This window comes from Berghia stephanieae, chromosome 13 (assembly GCF_034508935.2).
Source record: "Berghia stephanieae isolate SIO BIC M18660-M18661 chromosome 13, UCSD_Bste_1.3, whole genome shotgun sequence".
NCBI classification, from domain to species: domain Eukaryota; kingdom Metazoa; phylum Mollusca; class Gastropoda; order Nudibranchia; family Aeolidiidae; genus Berghia; species Berghia stephanieae.
The window spans coordinates 8800943-8819531 of record NC_088372.1 but is presented as its reverse complement, the minus strand read 5'-3'; the positions used below and the strand labels follow the sequence as shown (position 1 = coordinate 8819531).

At 40.6% G+C, this 18589-nt stretch overlaps 1 long non-coding RNA gene across 1 annotated transcript; it reads right to left on the bottom strand.

Annotated features, from left to right (window-relative positions):
* Positions 1-1256: 1256 nt before the first annotated feature.
* On the bottom strand, positions 1257-3611 carry LOC144959135 (uncharacterized). Its single transcript, XR_013642567.1, has 2 exons — positions 3229-3611; positions 1257-1316 (listed from the first exon to the last, which is right to left on the bottom strand). It is a non-coding gene; the product is annotated as an uncharacterized LOC144959135 (long non-coding RNA).
* Positions 3612-18589: the final 14978 nt, after the last annotated feature.

Sequence of the window (18589 nt, the reverse complement as noted above, 5' to 3'; positions counted from 1 at the left end):
GCTCATATTTCATAGTGTCGAGCGGAAGTCTCGATGATACCTCAAGTCATCGGCCACCAACACTCAAAACTTCCCGAACTCGATGACCAAGGAAAAGTCGGGAATTCCCGAGAAGTAGCACTTCAACTGAGCTTTGGATGGCTTTTTTGTATTAAAACTTAAAATACATTAAATAAATTCACTTTGTATAATAATAACACATTGATACCTATAACCATTTTGATCTATTTACGACGTTTGTGTTTTGTTAGCTGTTTAAAATATGATATAACGTCAATACCCAATACCAATGACTAGGTATTGAATGAAAGCACCGATGACTAGAGCGATGCTCGAGACTTTTTTGAGTCTCGAGACTCAAAAAAGCATCGAGACGCAAAAAAGTCTCGAGCTTCGCTGGAATCATCGCCGACGAGAGAGGGGTGAACAATGCAGATAGTACACATTGTTAGTAACGCGTGCGTCGCTCGCGCAGTATAGTCTCGAGACTCGGGACTCGGGACTCAATACGAGAAGCATCGACGACCAAGATTCTCGAGACGAGAAAAGCATCGAGAACTAAGTGGAGGTCGGGAAATTCTCAGTCGTCGATGACCTGACTTCTCAAAACCTAAAGCGTCGATGACCTTTTGGTGACCCGGATGCCCTCCCCTCATATTTCATCAACGTGTTATAAAAGTTTCGCTATTTTCTAGCAGAGGAATGTACGAGGTCAAAACTGTCAAATGGCCCCGTATCAAAATAAAACTTCCTCAAATGAAGCTACCAGGCGAGTTTGAATTAAGACGACCGATTTCGGTCGCTTTAACTCCAAAATAGTCTGCATATACGCATTATAACACCCAATTGCCATTCTAATGCGGAATTATATCCGGCAATCGATCTCTCTCTCTCTCTCTCTCTCTCTCTCTCTCTCTCTCTCTCTCTCTCTCTCTCTCTCTCTCTCTCTCTCTCTCTCTCTCTTTCTCTCTCTCAAAAATAAATAAATAAAATGAAAAAAAGAAAAAGAAACCCATCGAAAACAAACAGCAAAAATAGCGAACAAAAAATACCTTTGACTGCCTCTCCAACATAAAACACCCACCACGACCATGAAAAAATCGAACAAACTCAATCGAAAACAAAGACAGAGAGCAACTTGGAACGGGGAAAAAACATAAGGGGGATTATGCCATAACAACAATGATCTCTCTGCCCTAGATGAAAGGTCAGAAGACCTCATCCAGAAAGTGTTATTTAAGGTATTGGTTACTTACTTCAATTTTCGCATCCGCATCCGCATCCGCATCAGGTATAAAATATAACATAACGACGAGCTGTTTCGTAAAGGAAAAAGGAAAAGGTTATATGTATTGTATTAAAATGTCACCGTACAGATTTGATTTGTTTTTATGAAAATAAAACTGAGCGAACTTAAACTGTTTTAAAATAGTTCTTCTCTTCTAGGTTCCATGTCTGGTCCAGGCTTCGGATACTGCATGAATTATCTCTCTCCATTCCTCCCTGTCTCTTGCTTTTTCAAACAGCTCTTGGATTGTTAGGTTGGTGAAGCCCTTCAGTTGGTCTATGAGTGTTTTTCTTTGTCTCCCCCGGGCGCGTTTACCAGGTATTTTTCCACAACTTGCCAGGTATTCATTCTTATCTTTCCTTACTATGTGTCCGAAAAAGGATAGTTGTCGATCCGCTATTAAGGGCATTAGTTTCCTTTGTTGGTATGTTTGTTTTAGCACTTCTTCTTTCGTTTTGTGTGCAGCATACGATATTCTCTGCATCCTTCTCAAACACCACATTTCAAAAGCTTCAATGTTCTTTTGTGTATTCTGCATTTGTAGTCCAGCTTTCGCATCCGTATAACAAGATTGGCCACACGTAGCACTTCAAGACTCGGAATCTAATCCCGAACGACATCTGTTTGTTTTTCAAAATGTTTCCGAGGTCCATAAAGGCCTGTTTGGCTTGAGTTATTCTTGCTCGTATGTCTCGGTTACATCTTCCATCTGTTGTCACTATTGAACCCCGGTATTTAAAACTTTCTACGTTGGTAAGTTGCTCGCCGTGAATCGTTATATTGCAGGTGTTGTTGTTTTCGGGGTTTTTTCTGCATTACCATGCATTCCGTTTTGGTGATATTCACTTCCATTCCCTTGGCTTCACTATCTACTACCACTTTGTCAACAATCTTTTGAAGTTGGATTTCTGATGTTGCAACGAGTTACAGACCATTATTCACATATAGTTTGTATGCAATTCGGCTCAGCAAAACACATTCTCATTGAAAGGGGAAGAGTAACAAGCGAATTCATTATGTATATAAATAAACCTTCACAATATTATAATTGGAAGTGGTTATTCAGTATCAGATACTGAATAGTGCTTTGCCACTATTCAGTATCCATAAGGAACTCTTTTTTATAGAGAGAGTGAAAAGTGCGACAATCTCGGTTGAACTGCTGACCTACTTCCAGATTGAACACGTGCAGTAACTGACAGCCCGATTCAAAGTTGTAAAAATATTTTGATCGAAATTTTTAAATTTCTGCTATCGTGCAATTAACATAGTTCAAAATATCAAAATAAGAGAGGCAGTCAAATACATTTTTTAATGTCTGAATAGACATGATTAAATGTCTCTAGAAGTTCAGTGACACCATGGCATGGTGCATATAAGCTGTTTGACTCTGAGCTTAAGGTTCGAGAGTTCAAATCCCGGTAAGGGTAACTTTTTTTTTTTTTCCCAATATTTTTTAAAAATTCCTTCTGTCTTTTTATATTTTTTAAACTTTTGTTTTAATAATTTTATTTGCTTGAAATATACTTTAATGTTGATATTATACTATTGTTTTTATTATTATTATTATTATTATTATAAAAGTAATTGCTTTTTATTAGGAAACCCAGTCCCAGGTTCACTCCCCACTGGTGTACACTTCTCTGAGTCCCATATTCACTCCCACAGCTGCACTCTTCCCATAACTTTGTCAGGTTTCGGAAAAAAAACACCGTATTATAGTGCAAAACCACTATTCAGTGTCAGATACTGAATAGTGCAAAACCGCTATTCAGTATCTGATACTGAATAGTGCAAAACCACTATTCAGTATCAGATACTGAATAGTGCAAAACCACTATTCAGTATCAGATACTGAATAGTGCTAGCCATTATAATTATATATTGAAAAAATCTATCGAAAAATTGAGAAACATCAAATGAAATAAAGAAACTTTTACCAGAATTAGAAATTTGAAAATGTTCATTTTGATGATTAGAAATAGCACGACTGGATTCCAAGCTACAATGGCCGTCCGTTGAACACAAATGAATTCAAAGATGCAATGGTCGTCCGTTGAACACAAATGAATTTGAAGCTGGGATGGGCGTTCTTATAGATGTAAATGTGACAAATTCAATCCCACGTATTTCTACAAACCAGGCCAGAGTATAACCAAAAAAAATTAATTAAAAAAATAATACAGTCGTACCTCTTTACCCCGGATTTATATAATCCTCTTCCTACTGTTGAAAGTTTCTGTTGACTGGCACCCCTTGTAAGGTACTTTCAACATGTTTAGAGAGAATTGTTCCATATAAATGCTCGTCTAGTATTTTTTGGTATTTGTAGTCGTAATAGTAGTAGTCGTAGTAGTAGTAGTAGTAGTAGTAGTAGTAGTAGTAGTAGTAGTAGTAGTAGTAGTAGTAGTAGTAGTAGTAGTAGTAGTAGTAGTACTAGTAGTAGTAGTAGTAGTAGTAGTAGTAGTAGTAGAAGTAGTAGTAGTAGTAGTAGTAGTAGTAGTAGTAGTAGTAGTAGTAGTAGTAGTAGTAGTAGTAGTAGTAGTAGTAGTAGTAGTAGCTGTAGTAGTAATAGTAGTAGTTGTATTTGTTTCAGATTATCCGTCAACATCTGAGTTGAGTAGGCATACAAAGTTATACAATTTAATTTTTCGCTTAAATACACTTTTCATATGAATCATGCTCCATCTATACACAGACCTTATCCGTACATATACCGACCAACGAATAAACGAATAATCATCGAATCGGAGAGACGGATAATAATCGAATACTCTAATAATAGAGCAGTAAAGTTAGGTGCCCCAAACGTAAACAAAGGTCGAGAAGCACGTGGCAAACCACATGTTCCTGTCTTGACAGCTCACGTTCCAATGTAAATAATAGAAAAAAATAACCTTTAAAATTTGGCTGTTAGGTGGCAAAAGAAACACATATTCATAAATACTCGATCATGCATCAAATAATGTCTAGATATGGATAGTTTATGGAACAAAAGGTAAAATTTTCTAAAATTTATCAAAAGTTACAGTCTATCTATTTTTAGACCAGAGCAAATTATTGCGCTGGTGTGAACAAAACGAGAATTATTCGGAGCCTGATTTTCATAATAATTTAGCCTTATATTATTATATTCTACAACTGTTAGATTTTATGTAAACATATTTTCAATACTGAAAGTGTATTGCCTACAACTCAAACTACAAAATTGGGAGACCTATATTGTGCGTAAATTATTCCGGTCCCTAACGGAAATCACTAGCAACTTGTTATTGTTTACGTTTGGGGCACCTAACTTTACTGCTCTATAGTAATATAGTAATGGGTGGATGGGGTGTGTCTTTTTTACGAAACCCGCCGAAACCCGCCGAAACCCGCCGAAACCCGCCGAAACCCGCCGAAACCCGATGAAACCCGACGAATCCCGACAAAGTTATGGGAAGTAGGTGGCTGTGGGGAGTGAACCTAGAACTCAGGGAAGTGTACACCATTGGGGAGTGAACCTGGGACTGGGTTTCGGCGGGTTTCGTAAAAAAGAACCAGTGCTTTTTTACGAAACCCGCCGAAACCCGCCGAAACCCGGCGAAACCCGACAATATACAGCAAAGTTATGGGAAGTAGACAACTGTGGGGAGTGAACCCGAGACTCAGGGAAGTGTACACCAGTCGGGAGTGAACCTGAGACTAAGTTTATCGGCCGGTTTCGGCGGGTTTCGTAAAAAAGAATTAGTGCTTTATTACGAAACCCGCCGAAACCCGCCGAAACCCGACAATATCCGGCAAAGTTATGGGAGTTTGGCAACAGTGGGGGGTGATCCTGGGAGTCAGGGAATTGCACACCAGTGGGGAGTTAACCTGGGACTGTGTAAAAAGGATATCAGTGGGAAATAAACCTGGGACTAAAGGGACATGGATACCATTGAAAGTTGAAGCCGGATATGGGAATTGAGTACCAGAGGAGAATGAACCTGACACTATAGAAGGTGGGCGCCAGTGGGGAGTGAACCTGGGATTCAGGGAATTGCACACCAGTGGGGAGTTAACCTGGGATTGTGTAAAAAGGATATCAGTGGGAAATAAACCTGGGACTAAAGGGAGATGGATACCATTGAAAGTTGAAGCCGGATATGGGAGTTGAGTACCAGAGGAGAATGAACCTGACACTATAGAAGGTGGGCGCCAGTGGGGAGTGAACCTGGGATTCAGGGAATTGCACACCAATTGGGAGTTAACCTTGGACTGTGGGAGATGGATAACTGTGGGTATCCGAGCCGAACTATAGGAGTTGGGTGTCAGAGGAGAATGAACCTGACACTATAGAAGGTGGGCGCCAGTGGGGAGTGAACCTGGGATTCAGGGAATTGCACACCAGTGGGGATTTAACCTGGGAATATGTAAAAAGGATATCAGTGGAAAATAAACCTGGTACTAAAGGGAGATGGATACCATTAAAATTTGAAGCTTGGTATGAGAGTTTGGTACCAGAGGAGAATGAACCTGACACTAAAGGAGGTGGGCGCCAGTGGGGAGTGAACCTGGGACTATGTAAAAAGGATATCAGTGGGAAATAAACCTGGACTAAAGGGAGATGAATACCATTGAAAGTTGAAGCCGGATATGAGAGTTTGGTACCAGAGGAGAATGAACCTGACACTATAGGAGGTGGGCGCCAGTGGGGAGTGAACCTGGGACTATGTAAAAGGATATGAGTGGGAAATAAACCTGGGACTAAAGGGAGATGAATACCATTGAAAGTTGAAGCCGGATATGAGAGTTTGGTACCAGAGGAGAATGAACCTGACACTATAGGAGGTGGGCGCCAGTGGGGAGTGAACCTGGGACTATGTAAAAAGGATATCAGTAGGAAATAAATCTGGGACTAAAGGGAGGTGGATACCATTGGGAGTTAAAGCCGGATTTGGTAGTTGGGTACCAGAGGAGAGAGAAACCTGACACTATAGGAGGTGGGCGCCAGTGGGGAGTGAACCTGGGACTATGTAAAAAGGATATGAGTGGGAAATAAACCTGGGACTAAAGGGAGATGAATACCATTGAAAGTTGAAGCCGGATATGAGAGTTTGGTACCAGAGGAGAATGAACCTGACACTATAGGAGGTGGGCGCCAGTGGGGAGTGAACCTGGGACTATGTAAAAAGGATATCAGTGGGAAATAAACCTGGGACTAAAGGGAGATGAATACCATTGAAAGTTGAAGCTGGATATGAGAGTTTGGTACCAGAGGAGAATGAACCTGACACTATAGGAGGTGGGCGCCAGTGGGGAGTGAACCTGGGACTATGTAAAAAGGATATGAGTGGGAAATAAACCTGGGACTAAAGGGAGAAGGATACCATTGAAAGTTGAAGCCGGATATGGGAGTTGAGTACCAGAGGAGAATGAACCAGACACTATAGGAGATGGGCGCCAGTGTGGAGTGAACCTGGGACTCAGGGAAGTGCACACCAATTTGGAGTTAACCTGGGACTGTGGGAGATGGATAACTGTGGGTATCCGAGCCGAACTATAGGAGTTGGCTACCAGAGGAGAATAAACCTGACACTATAAAAGGTGGGCGCCAGTGGGGAGTGAACCTGGGAGTCAGGGAATTGCACACCAGTGGGGAGTTAACCTGGGAATATGTATAAAGGATATCAGTAGGAAATAAATCTGGGACTAAAGGGAGATGGATACCATTGGGAGTTGAAGCCGGATTTATTTCCCACGGATATTCTTTTTTAGATATTCACAGGTTAACTCCCCACTGGTGTGCAATTCCCTGACTCCCAGGTTCACTCCCCACTGGCGCCCACCTTTTATAGTGTCAGGTTTATTCTCCTCTGGTAGCCAACTCCTATAGTTCGGCTCGGATACCCACAGTTATCCATCTCCCACAGTCCCAGGTTAACTCCAAATTGGTGTGCACTTCCCTGAGTCCCAGGTTCACTCCACACTGGCGCCCATCTCCTATAGTGTCAGGTTCATTCTCCTCTGGTACTCAACTCCCATATCCGGCTTCAACTTTCAATGGTATCCTTCTCCCTTTAGTCCCAGGTTTATTTCCCACTCATATCCTTTTTACATAGTCCCAGGTTCACTCCCCACTGGCGCCCACCTCCTATAGTGTCAGGTTCATTCTCCTCTGGTACCAAACTCTCATATCCAGCTTCAACTTTCAATGGTATTCATCTCCCTTTAGTCCCAGGTTTATTTCCCACTGATATCCTTTTTACATAGTCCCAGGTTCACTCCCCACTGGCGCCCACCTCCTTTAGTGTCAGGTTCATTCTCCTCTGGTACCAAACTCTCATACCAAGCTTCAAATTTTAATGGTATCCATCTCCCTTTAGTACCAGGTTTATTTTCCACTGATATCCTTTTTACATATTCCCAGGTTAAATCCCCACTGGTGTGCAATTCCCTGACTCCCAGGTTCACTCCCCACTGGCGCCCACCTTTTATAGTGTCAGGTTTATTCTCCTCTGGTAGCCAACTCCTATAGTTCGGCTCGGATACCCACAGTTATCCATCTCCCACAGTCCCAGGTTAACTCCAAATTGGTGTGCACTTCCCTGAGTCCCAGGTTCACTCCACACTGGCGCCCATCTCCTATAGTGTCAGGTTCATTCTCCTCTGGTACTCAACTCCCATATCCGGCTTCAACTTTCAATGGTATCCTTCTCCCTTTAGTCCCAGGTTTATTTCCCACTCATATCCTTTTTACATAGTCCCAGGTTCACTCCCCACTGGCGCCCACCTCCTATAGTGTCAGGTTCATTCTCCTCTGGTACCAAACTCTCATATCCAGCTTCAACTTTCAATGGTATTCATCTCCCTTTAGTCCCAGGTTTATTTCCCACTGATATCCTTTTTACATAGTCCAGGTTCACTCCCCACTGGCGCCCACCTCCTATAGTGTCAGGTTCATTCTCCTCTGGTACCAAACTCTCATATCCGGCTTCAACTTTCAATGGTATTCATCTCCCTTTAGTCCCAGGTTTATTTCCCACTCATATCCTTTTTACATAGTCCCAGGTTCACTCCCACTGGCGCCCACCTCCTATAGTGTCAGGTTTCTCTCTCCTCTGGTACCCAACTACCAAATCCGGCTTTAACTCCCAATGGTATCCACCTCCCTTTAGTCCCAGATTTATTTCCAACTGATATCCTTTTTACATAGTCCCAGGTTCACTCCCCACTGGCGCCCACCTCCTTTAGTGTCAGGTTCATTCTCCTCTGGTACCAAACTCTCATACCAAGCTTCAAATTTTAATGGTATCCATCTCCCTTTAGTACCAGGTTTATTTTCCACTGATATCCTTTTTACATATTCCCAGGTTAAATGACCCACTGGTGTGCAATTTCCTGACTCCCAGGTTCACTCCCCACTGGCGCCCACCTTTTATAGTGTCAGGTTTATTCTCCTCTGGTAGCCAACTCCTATAGTTCGGCTCGGATACCCACAGCTATCCATCTCCCACAGTCCAGGTTAACTCCAAATTGGTGTGCACTTCCCTGAGTCCCAGGTTCACTCCACACTGGCGCCCATCTCCTATAGTGTCAGGTTCATTCTCCTCTGGTACTCAACTCCCATATCCGGCTTCAACTTTCAATGGTATCCTTCTCCCTTTAGTCCCAGGTTTATTTCCCACTCATATCCTTTTTACATAGTCCCAGGTTCACTCCCCACTGGCGCCCACCTCCTATAGTGTCAGGTTCATTCTCCTCTGGTACCAAACTCTCATATCCAGCTTCAACTTTCAATGGTATTCATCTCCCTTTAGTCCCAGGTTTATTTCCCACTGATATCCTTTTTACATAGTCCCAGGTTCACTCCCCACTGGCGCCCACCTCCTATAGTGTCAGGTTCATTCTCCTCTGGTACCAAACTCTCATATCCGGCTTCAACTTTCAATGGTATTCATCTCCCTTTAGTCCCAGGTTTATTTCCCACTCATATCCTTTTTACATAGTCCCAGGTTCACTCCCCACTGGCGCCCACCTCCTATAGTGTCAGGTTTCTCTCTCCTCTGGTACCCAACTACCAAATCCGGCTTTAACTCCCAATGGTATCCACCTCCCTTTAGTCCCAGATTTATTTCCTACTGATATCCTTTTTACATAGTCCCAGGTTCACTCCCCACTGGCGCCCACCTCCTATAGTGTCAGGTTCATTCTCCTCTGGTACCAAACTCTCATATCCGGCTTCAACTTTCAATGGTATTCATCTCCCTTTAGTCCCAGGTTTATTTCCCACTCATATCCTTTTTACATAGTCCCAGGTTCACTCCCCACTGGCGCCCACCTCCTATAGTGTCAGGTTCATTCTCCTCTGGTACCAAACTCTCATATCCGGCTTCAACTTTCAATGGTATTCATCTCCCTTTAGTCCCAGGTTTATTTCCCACTGATATCCTTTTTACATAGTCCCAGGTTCACTCCCCACTGGCGCCCACCTCCTTTAGTGTCAGGTTCATTCTCCTCTGGTACCAAACTCTCATATCCAGCTTCAACTTTCAATGGTATTCATCTCCCTTTAGTCCCAGGTTTATTTCCCACTGATATCCTTTTTACATAGTCCCAGGTTCACTCCCCACTGGCGCCCACCTCCTATAGTGTCAGGTTCATTCTCCTCTGGTACCAAACTCTCATATCCGGCTTCAACTTTCAATGGTATTCATCTCCCTTTAGTCCCAGGTTTATTTCCCACTCATATCCTTTTTACATAGTCCCAGGTTCACTCCCCACTGGCGCCCACCTCCTATAGTGTCAGGTTCATTCTCCTCTGGTACCAAACTCTCATATCCGGCTTCAACTTTCAATGGTATTCATCTCCCTTTAGTCCCAGGTTTATTTCCCACTGATATCCTTTTTACATAGTCCCAGGTTCACTCCCCACTGGCGCCCACCTCCTTTAGTGTCAGGTTCATTCTCCTCTGGTACCAAACTCTCATACCAAGCTTCAAATTTTAATGGTATCCATCTCCCTTTAGTACCAGGTTTATTTTCCACTGATATCCTTTTTACATATTCCCAGGTTAAATCCCCACTGGTGTGCAATTCCTGAATCCCAGGTTCACTCCCCACTGGCGCCCACCTTCTATAGTGTCAGGTTCATTCTCCTCTGGCACCCAACTCCTATAGTTCGGCTCGGATACCCACAGTTATCCATCTCCCACAGTCCAAGGTTAACTCCCAATTGGTGTGCAATTCCCTGAATCCCAGGTTCACTCCCCACTGGCGCCCACCTTCTATAGTGTCAGGTTCATTCTCCTCTGGTACTCAACTCCCATATCCGGCTTCAACTTTCAATGGTATCCATCTCCCTTTAGTCCCAGGTTTATTTCCCACTGATATCCTTTTTACACAATCCCAGGTTAACTCCCCACTAGTGTGCAATTCCCTGAATCCCAGGTTCACTCCCCACTGGCGCCCACCTTCTATAGTGTCAGGTTCATTCTCCTCTGGTACTCAATTCCCATATCCGGCTTCAACTTTCAATGGTATCCATGTCCCTTTAGTCCCAGGTTTATTTCCCACTGATATCCTTTTTACACAGTCCCAGGTTAACTCCCCACTGGTGTGCAATTCCCTGACTCCCAGGATCACCCCCCACTGTTGCCAAACTCCCATAACTTTGCCGGATATTGTCGGGTTTCGGCGGGTTTCGGCGGGTTTCGTAATAAAGCACTAATTCTTTTTTACGAAACCCGCCGAAACCGGCCGATAAACTTAGTCTCAGGTTCACTCCCGACTGGTGTACACTTCCCTGAGTCTCGGGTTCACTCCCCACAGTTGTCTACTTCCCATAACTTTGCTGTATATTGTCGGGTTTCGCCGGGTTTCGGCGGGTTTCGGCGGGTTTCGTAAAAAAGCACTGGTTCTTTTTTACGAAACCCGCCGAAACCCAGTCCCAGGTTCACTCCCCAATGGTGTACACTTCCCTGAGTTCTAGGTTCACTCCACACAGCCACCTACTTCCCATAACTTTGTCGAGATTCGTCGGGTTTCGTCGGGTTTCGGCGGGATTCGGCGGGTTTCGGCGGGTTTCGTAAAAAAGACACACCGTGGGTGGATGTATAGACTGCTCATTCGGATATAATAATAATAATAATAATAATAATAATAATAATAATAATAATAATAATAATAATAATAATAATAATAATAATAATGATAATAATAATAATAATAATAATAATAATAATAATAATAATAATAATATAATAATAATAATAATAATAATAATAATAATAATAATAATAATAATAATAATAATAATAATAATAATAATAATAATAATAATAATAATAATAATAAATAATAATAATAATAATAATAATAATAATAATAATAATAATAATAATAATAATAATAATAATAATAATAATAACAACACACAACACACACACACACAACACACAGACAAAAATCATACACACCTCAAACACACACAAAACACAAGCACAACACAAACACACACAAAAACAAACACACACACAAACACACATAATATACACACACAAAACAGTTTTTTTTAATGGCCTGAAATCTTTTCCTTCAAAAATAAGTAGACCATAATAACCCCACCCTCACTCGATTTCTAATCTTTGACCAAATAATGACCTTTTTCTCTAAATTTATTGCAGGTTAAAGATTTTAATGGTCCTTCGATCGTTTACGTTCGCTATCTTATATGAAAATATTTTCTCCGTCAGTAAATATTAGAATGTTATGGTCCCTGTTTATTTTAATGATTTATGTTGCGAAACTGCCTCACATGAATAGATAATATCCCCTCGCCCCCCCCCCCCCCCCCCCCCCCCCCCCCCCCCCCCCCAAACACCAACATTTATGGCATGTCGCACCAAGATAGTTTCACCCTGAATTCTGCTAATATTCTGCTAAAACGTATTCAATTGGGCGCCTTCCTGTCACCTCTGTGGATTGAATGATTCGATGATGGAGATGGATAGATGGATAGATGGATGGATTGGATGGATCATGGTGGATGGACATGTGATGGATGAACTGGATGATGGATGTGGATGGATAGATAATGGATGTGATGATGGATGGATAATAGATGAAAGTTATTGGATAGATAGATGGATGGATGGATGGATGGATGGATGGGACAAGTAGATGGATAGATGAATGGATGGATGAATGAATGGATGGATGGATGTAAGAGATAAATAGATGGATGGATGAATGGATGGATGAATGGACGGATGGGATAACTAGATGGATGGATGGATGGATGAATAAATGGATGGATGGATGAATGGATGGATGAATAAATGGATGGATGGATGGATGAGATAAATAGATGGATGGATGGATGGGATCAATAGATGGATGGATGGGTGGATGGATGGATGGCTGAATGGATGGATGAATAGATGGATGGATGGATCGATGTTGTAGAAACAACAGAAACAGTAGATGATACAACACCTGGTCATCTATTTACCGTGTTTCTCAATCGTCACATTAAAAGAAAATGTTTACTTAGATATAAATATATCGGTTAATTATTATTCCCGATCATCATTAAAAGTGTGTAGTCGTGAAAGAGAGACGACGTAGATACAACACATGATTGGGCTGCACAAGCTGGCTAAGCTCTCTCTCTCTCTCTCTCTCTCTCTCTCTCTCTCTCTCTCTCTCTCTCTCTCTCTCTCTCTCTCTCTCTTTCTCTCTCTCTCTCACTCTCTCTCTCTCTCCCTCTCTCTCTCTCTCTCTCTCTTTCTCTCTCTCTCTCTCTCTCTCTTAACTTTATTTTTGAAATGAACGATTTCTGATGCAATCATTTTATGACCGTTTCTGTTCCAAGTCAACAAATACGAGATAATGAAGGTCATCGTAGAGATTGGCAATAATAACCAAAATGGCAGACATCTTGTTTCTGGTCCTCTCGACTCCACTGGGACAATAGCTATGTGCGATTTATAAATGAAGTTGTCAAATTCGTTTCATCGGAAGAATCCAAATGAATGATTGATGTCAAAAGTTCAGTCCAAGCAATTCCTCCGGCCAAAAGTCAAAAGATGAAAACAGTCTTACTATGGCCAGAATTCTCGGTGTCCCCTCTCACAGTCCCAGGTTCACTCCTCATTGGTGTACACATCCTGGCATAGTGCTGGGTCCACTCCCCTCTGGTAGTTCCCTCAGATTCCCAGGTTCACTCCTATTGCTGTTCGCATCCTGGCAGTCCTGGGTTCACTCCCCACAGGTGACCTCCTTCCACAAACGCCTGGGTGATCATTCCTCACTTGTGTCCATCTCCAAGACGTGGGTTTTGTTTCCACTAGTATTCACCCCATAGGGTGCTGGGTTCAAACCCGTGTGATATATTAGCCTCACACAGTCCCAGATTCACTCTCCATGGGTGTCCACCTGATACAGATTTGAGTTCACCCCCTCTTTCCCCCCGCCCACTGGTGTCAATCTTCCACGGTCAAGGGTTCACTCCTCACTGGTGTCCACTTCACATAACTCAAGGTTTAATCCTTCCTGGTGACCACATCACAAAGTTCAAGGGTCACTCCGTGTCAGAGTCCAGCTCACAGCCCAAGGTTCATTTTACACGGTGTCATTCTCCCATGGTCCGCGAGTTCACGCCCCACTGGTGTCCGTATCCCGTAGTCTCGGGTTCACTTCCCACTGGTGTCCACAGATCTGATCAAATTTCATCAAATTTATTGAAATCGTGTGCAATGAACTCTGCCATATTTTTACACACATTTTTAATCAGTCCCTAAGAAACAGACATAATTCCAAGAATTTGGAAAACTTTAAAAATAATTCCCGTCACAACACATCAAAAAGCCAAAGAAATGAATGCTTTTCGTCCTGTGGCACTGACATCCACCCCGATGAAATGTCTAGAAAAGATTATCCAGCACATATTTCTACAACAAAGTACACAACAACATCTAAAAAAAAACCCAATTTATTGCTGACAAATCAGGTCGTGGGATGGACGATGCGATATTATTAGTGTTTTCTAATAACACTTACAAGCACTTAGACACTCCAATGGGGTATCTCAGAACCCTATTCGTAGATTTTTCGACTGCATTCAACACCATCCCACCTCACCTACTAATCCCTAAACAAATGTCCATTGATGTGAGTCGTAAATATTTTCAAGTATGCCGACGATAGCGCCATAACAACCTGAGATGACGTATTCAATTATTGTAGCGAAATTGAAAGATTGATGGCCGATGCTCCGATTGGGGCTAAGGGGTGGACACACATGGAAACAAATGGAGAGGACAGCCCAAGGAAGAGTCAAATGGCGGGCGAAACATCATTGATGGCCGATGCTCCGACTCCCCCCCCCCCCTCTCTCTCTCTCTCTCTCTCTCTCTCTCTCTCTCTCTCTCTCTCTCTCTCTCTTTCTTTCTCTCTCCTCTTCCTCTCTCTCTCTCTCTCTCTCTCTCTCTCTCTCTCTCTCTCTCTCTCTCTCTCTCTACCGGAAGGAGTAGTGTGTATTTACTTATAGATGATGCCTTTTATCTACAACTGCTAATACTTTCCTGCACATCACTCTAGGTGAAAATCAAATTTATTTGCCCATTTACACGGACACAATAACACATGGTTGGTTGTTTGTTGTTTTGAATGAGAAAAGAAAATTACAACAGTTGCCATTAAAATTTTCTTTGAGAAACGGTTGTGGAAAAATGAATATCCTCTCCAGTCTTTATTTTATCGATTTATGGGTGGAATTTCCCTTAAGTCAGAGGAGCACTGGCTGCCCAGGCCAGTTGTTTCTAAACCAGTCCATATTTTGCTCTCTCTCTCTCTCTCTCTCTCTCTCTCTCTCTCTCTCTCTCTCTCTCTCTCTCTCTCTCTCTCTCTCTCTCTCTCTCTCTCTCTCTCTCTCTCTCTCTCTCTCTCTCTCTCTTCATTCCCTTATTTTAAAATCAATTTTGTTTTTCATGTAGCTCAGTGTCTTTGTTTTGTTATGAGACTTTACAGTTTTGGATCGGTCCTTTCTGGAGTCTTTTGATAAGAGGGCGACAGCCAGAATGATTATTTATTTATTTATTTTTTTTTGGGGGAGGGGAGGGGGAATAGGGGATGGGGGTGTGCGCTTTTTTCTTCATTGTTTGGGAATTTATCTATTTAATCGATATTAATGTACATTTTCACCCGCCTGCATATGACCCCTTTCCCCCCCTCCCCTCTTTGCTCTTGCCTAGACAATACGTTTGGTCCCTGTTTGAATCGGTGTTTCGTTGTTCTTTCTATTTTTGACCTTCTTACTTTTGGATGCCTATAAGCGTCGAGCTGTTACCTTCACTGGCGTTGAATTAAAAACCATAAAAGATTGCTGTGTAAAAACTCCAAATCAAACACACAATCATAAAATCCGATGTTTTTTTCGTTTGAAATTTGGTCCGCATCATTTGGTGTTTGTTGACTATAGGAAATGTGTAAATATTAAGAATCGTGAACATCAGATCCACACACAGTAACAAATGAATTCAATGTAGAATTTATGGTTAGCAGTGTTTTAAAAAAAAACAAGTTACATTATTGTCAAGCAATGGAAGCTATAATATGCTGTTCTTCAAGGCCTCATAACAAATGGCAACGAAGTGGCTTATAGGCAAGAAATTGATAGATTTGTGTCTTGGTGTGATGCCTACCACCTAGAGCTTAACATAAGCAAGACAAAGGAGCTAGTGATTGACTTTAGGAGAGTGAAGGAACCGATAGAACCGTTAAAATTAAAGGACCAATTCTTCCAGTGAGTTCCTCACTACAAATACCTTGGTGTAACAATTGATGACAGGCTCAAGTGGGATGAACACTTGAAAATGATTAGGCATAAGATGTGCAGGCGTACATATTTTTTATCAAAACTCTCTCAGTTTAGAATAGATAAAACCCTCTGCACATTATTTTATAGTGCAGTAATCGAAAGTGTTTTGTCATTTTGTATAACAGTTTGGGGAGGCATTTGCTTAGCAGTGGAAAGGAACAAAATAAATTCAAATATTAAAAAATCCATTAAACGCTATATAAATGATGTTGACGATGTAGATCTTTTAAACGATAAATTTTGTATAAATAAAATAACTAAAATATTAAATGACCAGTATCATCCACTAAGACCATCCGTTATTATGTCAGAAGGAAGTGGTCGCCCTTTCTCTATTTACTCAACGAAAACAGAGAGACACCGAAAATCTTTTCTGCCGTCCAGTATTAGGCTTTATAACAACAAGCATTAATCATTTTATATAATTATTTCGCATTTTTACTTTAAAAAATGTAAATATTAATTTATTAATTTATTTGTTTTACAATCTTTTTAATTTTCAATTTATAGTGACAGTTTTAACTATTTTACAGTTTTGAAATTATTCATATTATAAAGCGCAGCTCTGGTTATGGAGCTGTTCCTTTTTTATATATACATCCTATTTCCATTGTATTTTTATCTTATTGTGTAAATTATACGTCTGTACAAAAAATTTCCTTTTTGGGATGCAATAAAGTATTATTATTATTATTATTATTATTATTATTATTATTATTATTATTATTATTATTATATTTATTATTATTATTATTATTATTATTATTATTATTATTATTACTATTATTATTATATTATTATTATTATAATATTAATTATATTATTATTATTATTATTATTATTATTATTATTATTATTATTATTATTATTATTATCATTATATTCAGAAAACTGCAGTGCAAGCCTTTAGAAGAAGCTGTTACATACCACCATAGTGATGTTGGCACGTTGATTGTATCTATAATGTGTGATAATGGAACATCTGGTTGGACACTGACTGTGAATACAGATGATACCGTGTTGTGATATGACTGGTGTATTACTGATCAATGGAAATGGATGATACTGATCAAAGTCTACAAAGGCAGAACCAACATGGTGTCATGGTCCAGATATTATCATCTTTTTTTCCCTAGCATGTATCACGAAGACTCGCCACTATTTTTCTCGCACGTCTTTGGTCATTTTCTAAAACAACAAATTGCAATAGAATGAAGGACTCCATATCCAATTCCAAACTCAAAAAAAGGCCTAACCACTGATATATACATGATACAAAAATCAAAGAGATGTAAAAACTGTATCCCCTTTACTGACCGCTATAACTCATCATTTTTGGAGGCGTCTGTATGATAAATGCTTTTGGTGGTGTTGTTTTTTTCTTTTGTTGTTTTTTTTTTGTTTGTTTTGCGTTTGTTTTGCATGTCTGCAAGATTTGACATTTTAAGGTGTTAACGCATATCTTCCATTTCTCACTCGTGATCAATCTGCTCCACAAAATCAGAGAGGCCATACATTTTTGGATTTATTAAGTGTTATCGGGATTCACAATGTTGTTTTCTTTCATCCAGATAGACGGATTGTCTCACACCTTCGCAATGTACAAATGTGTTACCAACACACAGTAATCGTTGATAGTTGAGTATCATAAAATGGTGGTACCTACGTAAGCAGTCGAAATGATTGATAAAACATTCGAGCTGGAGGCAAAGTTTGTTTTTTTTTGCACACGACCATATCGATCCATAGTCAAGTCTGCCAAACTATGAGAAAAACAAAACAAAACAGAACAACCCCCAAAAACAAACAAAAAAGAAGCCAAAAAACAAAAAACAAAAAAACATGAAGCTGTGTATGGACACGTTCGCCAGATACCCAGTTCTTGAACCATGACCCTCATGTTGTCAAAACCTTTCATACCCGAGGCTTTAAGGAAGACTTGGCGATGTCCCAGGCTAGAGGGTTTTTAACAAGATGAGTTTCATTTTAATCGGTCGATATTTGAAGGAAGAGTTTTTTGGCCAACATTTTAAAACCGGTGGTTTTGTTTTGTTTTCAGAGTGCTGTAGAAAGGCCCATATTTGAATGGACCACATATTATATGACTCAGCGTGTCAAATAGTATTGTTTCACAATGGAGAAGATGAAGAAAATTGAGTTTTATATTTTGTAAAAAAAAAAAGAACCTACGAAATTATCTCCCCTTAATAAAGACATTTTTCCAAACTCAAATGTTACAGGTTTGGCTCAATATTCAGTTACAATCACGTGGTTCATCTCGATATAATACCGTTTCTAGTCTACTGGTCACATATATAATAATTGAGCCTTTGTTTTTCATAGGGTTAGCCTAGATATCTCTAACCATTCGGCAATATCACATGGGATTCATCCGATACACAACTACTGTATGCCTAAACATACAACAACACGTTGCAGTTTTGTTGACACAATCAAAT